Below are 6,241 nucleotides of genomic sequence, written 5' to 3'. Positions count from 1 at the left end.
CACGTGACCTCACTCTTACGGGTCGCCATAGTAGTCGTGGTCATCACCTTCGTCTTCATGTAACTCTGTTGTCAACAAAAGTATTGCCATGAGTACATTACGTACTCAACATGCCTCCCTTGGGGAAGGTCCTAACAGCTACATGTGGCTTCAAAGGAAGGTTGTATGGCTCATTTGCATAAAAGCTAATTTTGTTTGAAAACAATATATCAGTTGGATGAAAGCAGTTTTAATGAAAACATGTTTTTATCTCCAGAATAACTTCCATCAAAGTGAGGATCCTCGATCAACTCACACTCTTTATAGGTTCCAAGAATAGGGGCAAAGAGGGAATAAGCAAGACAGGTCCTGTATGTCAAGAAAGATTCATGTGTCATCCATGAACGTGGACACGGCTATTCGAATAGTTTTACACTCTGTAGAGGTTGTACACTTTACCCACACGACACAACCCCGACTTGTTGCCACTAGCCGTCGCTAGCGTAGTACACCATTTGGTATATCAGCAGGGAGATTGTGATGAGGTCTTTGGACCACAAGCAAGACCATGGCGTCATTGCAAGTAAAAATTAACCACAAATAAATATTTAGACACTTCTAAATATTTATAATGGCTAACATCAAGGAGAGTCAAACGTCAATCACAACAACTATTGGGAACACTTCTATATAACAAGATTAACTCAATACTATGGTGAAGCTCATTAAACAACTAAATGATAAGACACATATCATACAAGGCATGTGAGTCTAGAATCATATAAAGGTCTTATATAATAACACAAGCATCAAACATACATGATAAAGGTAAGACGTTACACTAGAACGCACTCTTTAAAATAAGAAGAACATATATCCAATAACCACTGGCAACAAGATTATCAGCACATACTTAAACAACAGAGCAAACTATGCACCTGAGCATACAAGGAAGGCACATCTCAAATAACATGAAAGGTAACTATCCTAAACATGAGATGAACTATTGCATCAAGTATACAACACGCATAATACTAATGTGAGATAGGTCAAGCACAACACAAGTACAACTATAACACATGGAACATCATAAGACAGGGAAGATCACCTGCATGAACGACATCTAGATATACAACAATGCAACAACTAGATACAAATGTATAATGCTAAGTATGAATGATCATCACACAAGATGCCAAAGTATGATACTAATAAAATACAACTCACAACAATGAGATAACTTAGTTGATATCAACTAACATATGACTATCAAGCATGGCAATATCACACAACCCTACATACCAGTTATGACAAATAAGAACATTGAGTAAGCATACTAGCATGTAAGCAATAATAATAGATCATGGAATCGACATCAAGCAATGCACCATACTGGCATGAATAACATGAACAAGGTCCTGACATGCCTTCTCTATCTAGTACAATAACCTACAACTCCAATACTTCAAATTGACAACTAGGCATCATACAACACATGGATTGGTGCACACACGCTACACAGTCTAGTCATGAAATCACAACATCGAGTGTGATATTGATCAAGCATCAAACTTACTTAAGCATATGAAACCATAAACTATTAGGAAGTATATATTAACAAACAAGGCTAACCATATTTGCACAATCTTACAATACAAGTAAACAATCCTATACTACATGGTAGCTATGACACAGCATGCACTCTACTTTGAGTCAATGCTAACATGGCATGGCAATCAACTAAGCATGCAAAGCTACCATTGTAGGTAAATGAAACATGTAGGATAATGAACAAGATGTAGTAAACTAAATCATTTGAAGCAAGCATAAACTATATGTAGCAATACAAATCTAAAATGTGACATAAAGCAACCAACTAATCTTGGATAACAAACATCTAAGAAATGAAAAACACTACACTGTAAAAACGCAATCCTCACACTCTACCGAAGAAATGATCTCCATGCATGGTAACACATAATATAAATGCAAAACAATAGACCTACAACAGGTAATATGACTATGGTCGATAACATACCAATTCATAACCAATAGTAATAAAACTAGGTAACACAAATAATTGAAATAAAGATCACCTAGAGTATCGCATGATATAATTTCAAAACGACAAGTACACATGCAACAAGGATGTAGTCAATGTATAAAATATACCTAAGGTATCTTCATGCTAGAGAATAAACTAAACTAAATAAAACATGAAGTATTCATGACTAGATAGATGAATAAAGCAACACCTAGAAAATTCTAAAGAATTATACCAAAATTTGTACGCATGCACACAATAAGTTTCGAACATTACCAAAATAATAAAAAATAGATTACAATAAAGATGATCCAAATCTAATTAAAATAATAACACCCGACAAGCATGTACACCAATCAACTCGTACACATGGTAAGAATTTGCAAAGACTTGTACAGAGACATATCATAGGACTACGCGCACACCAAAGAAAAATACCATCAATATCATACTATATTTGACAATTTAAATAATCCTACAAATACGTCTAAGAAATCACATGACACTCTCTGTAAAAATATATGAGATGATTAGCATGCACTCCTAACATTATGAAATATTTAGGAGTAACTTCTAGACATGTCAGGAACATGCAATAAAATAACATATTAACATAAAAGTTAACCGGACAAGAAACCCACTTGAATTTTACCCAAAACAACTATGATTAAAACCACCCCACAACACACTTATTATAACGACAATCTAAATATACCGCCGAGTTCCTATGACCAAAACTATCATTTCATATGTTGACCTCAAGACCATCCGACGAATAGAAAACAAAAAAGATATGTCGTTGCCACCGATCGATCTTGGTTTCGGACACACGCGGCCAATGACATAGATAGGTTGAAACATGATGTCCATGAGGTACTACGAGTGATGCTGAGAAGGTGTGCAATACGAATTGGACAGTGGCTCACCGGGTTTGACGGTACGTTGCGACGAACTTGATTAACAGTGTACGCGAACATGCAGAATTCTCCGTGTGTGATCGATGGGACGCGTTCCTTCTTCCCTGAATGGAATGATGGTGTGGAGGGGAACCTTCTGGCGCAAGGGCATGGATGGGGATGGTCTCCTTCAATGGAATCGAGGACTGACGTCCATGGAACACCGTTTCTTTGGGAGGAGTTCTCTGGGAGGATGGAGAAGAGATGGCAGAGGGCCGAGGGAAACGAGGGAGGAGATTGAGGCGCAGGTCCCTGTGCGTTTGGAAACGATGGACACTTACGGAAATTATGGAGGAGGGCAGGAGGCAGCTTCATGCGTGAGTGCTTGGTAGTTTCTCTTCCTGTACATATGTTTATCTTCCTGTAGGTGCTAGAGTACAGAGGAAGGAGAGGCGTCGCTTGGTTGGAAGATGGGCAAGTGGAGAGAATTAAGGCAAGGGAAGAGTCAAGGAGAGGGAATTAGGGAGACAACAGTGACTCTCTGTGCGTTTTATCTGTGTATGCACGAGAGGTTTATGTGGGGGGCAACTAGTATAGGATCTGGGTTGTAGGTGCGATCATACGATCTGCCAATGTGGGCCTTTGGATGTGTAATGAGTGGCTCACATAGGCTCAGGTGGGATTTGCAGAACTTTTGTGGTACATTTTGCATTTACATCCTTGAACAAGACACGCTTTTGTGAAAACCTCCTCCGGATAGAGCCATATGTCCCGTCCTCCAACCCTAGGATCAGGAGATTCTCTCCCCGCCGCCGCCGATGGCCAGGAGGATGTGGCGACGCACTGATGCCCACCTGTTCCTTGGAGGATCACCGGCGTCGCGCTCCTCAAAGCAACTGCAATGGACGGCGAAAATCAATGGCCACTCCAGCTCCCATGTGTCAATCACCGGCCGTTGCTGCTTCCTCCTAGTTCATCAGAAGGACCACATCACCGACAGTCCCATGCGGCAAGATCCTCCAGCAACGCTTTTCTTCGCACACAGGCGCGTGGTCGCAACAGGTTCTGTAGGTACTTGTAATTTGAGTATGTTTTTTCTAATTTGTTTAATGAAAAATGTATCACGAAATTTATGAGTCTGTTCTTGAATTATTTTCAGTTGGCGGCCTTGACTGTACCAGCAGGAACGAACTATAATGCCTTATATTTCTCTAACCCAGTGGCAGTGTAGCTTGATAGCTTCTGGAGTATGCCTGGAGCTATATGGATATATACTGCACTTGTTGTTGTTCATCAGAGTTAGTCTGACCTGCTGAACCGATGTGATTAAAAAGCAACCTACTGAGAAGAGCCTTTGTTCAGCTGACGGCACAACAGTCTCCGGCGCTGCGGTTGCATCCACAGGTTGCTGTTCTATGATATTTTGCTGAATAATTTGACCAGTTGTATGGTTATGGCTGTACCTATTTTTGGCAAGCTGTTGTATGGATGTACTCTTGTTAGAATGGAACGAACAGACCTTTAATCATGTCAGTTGGAGAGGGGTGCCTGTGGACTCATCCAAGGCTGCATCAATTGTTGATTCATGGAGCTGAGCAGGACAATGTTACCACTGAAGCTTCACGCGACCGTTGGCCTCTTCCTTGCTGTTAATTAGTTTTCTAGTAATTTGTTGTTGATCGCTTGATCATTTCTCTCTCCCTGAATTTATGTTGTACCTATACACTGTTGTTCTCCAGCAATGAAAATGTGGCATTGACTTTTGTCTAAAGAAGTATCCAGTTGTTTTGTACGGCCAAGTTGTATGAGATCACGCCTCTAATTACATAACATTGACTGGTTCATGCTGTACCAGCCATTTAAGTGTTGTCCATTAAAAAATCAAGTAATGAATCTAAAGTGAACTATTTCTTCCAGCCAACTATTAGCACTAAAAGTTGTACCAGCCAGTGAAGACATTAACTCAACAGGAAATAGGATAATTACATTGAGAGCATACCCACTAGGGATACAATGGCAAACATACTTAGTCCAATGATCCAGTATCTCAACTCATTACTTAGTGCAGTACATGTTACTTAGTACAGTACATGTTAGCTAACATTAAGAGTGTTGCCAAAGGAACAACCATCCATAGTGGCTTCAATACAATGATTTTACACAAAGATTTACATTTTTTCTTCGAACAAATATGACTGTCATGTAACACGACTTCCTTGCATGTGTTGCAAGTGCGTGGCACTCGTACATTAACCCCTAACTTGATCTTCTTTGCCCCTGACTTATTTTCATTGTCTCTATGGCCCTTAATTCTGGAGCATGTACCCCTCGCGTTGATGTTAGTCGGCGTTAGGATATCAACTTGGGCGGGGATCGTGCTACCAACGAATGATTCTTGCTCTTCTTGTGCAGTCTGAGGTACATCAGGGGCGGATTGCAACATAGCTGATTCGAGATTGCACAAACCCGTATTGAGTAAGTCAAGTCCTCTGCTCGACTTTTTAGCACATCTGATGATATGTTCTAATTTGTCCCATGCCGCAGAGATCTTTCTTCTTGTATCCATGCCAACACAGTCAACGGGATTATCTTCAAGTGGATTTCCTTCATCATCGTACACAACATCCCTACAGAAAAATAGAACAATGTAAGAAGCCTTAAATCTTCCTGAAAAGATCTATAACTTTGGAAGAAGAAATTACCTTTTGCACATTTTTCCCATCTTTTGAGTACATAGAAGGTTGGAAGCTCATTTATCTTCGCACCCCTCAAGACACGTATGATATGCCGGCACACAATGCCCTTTGACTCGAATAGCTTGCAAGAACATTTAGCAATCATGGTTGTTGTTTCCAAACGTACCTCTCTTACCTTGTTTTTCCTATGACTTTGATCACTAATCAACATGATCTTGAGTTCCCCCATAGTTGTGGTTTCCTAAACATCACAATGCTCTCTAGCAGCAAGTACTTCCGACTGAAACAAGGCAAAGACCTCATGTGTGAATATCATGCTGCCTTGTCTTTCCACTTCCCAACATGTCAGGAAGCTAGGTGTCGTATGAATGCTTGTGTGGTCAGCAATCAGCTCCTCTTGCCTCTGACTTTTCAAGGCGGTGTCGAATCTAAGCCAAAAATCAATAAAAGCGAGCTTGCGCCGGATAAAATTCTTGAAAAATGAGTTTTCATTCTCTGACCTAGAGGTGGTTCTGAGAATACCAGCAAGGGGGTGTCCATGAAATACGCCGGCACCCATGACCCACGGATCGAGCAACATTTTCCAAACCATGTATTGTCTTGTAAGCCAAATTCTGATATTAAAG

The sequence above is a fragment of the Aegilops tauschii genome, chromosome 3 (genome assembly GCF_002575655.3).
Source record: "Aegilops tauschii subsp. strangulata cultivar AL8/78 chromosome 3, Aet v6.0, whole genome shotgun sequence".
In the NCBI taxonomy this organism is placed as follows: Eukaryota; Viridiplantae; Streptophyta; class Magnoliopsida; order Poales; family Poaceae; genus Aegilops; species Aegilops tauschii.
The sequence above is the reverse complement of the archived record's forward strand: the minus strand, read 5'-3'. Positions refer to the sequence as shown.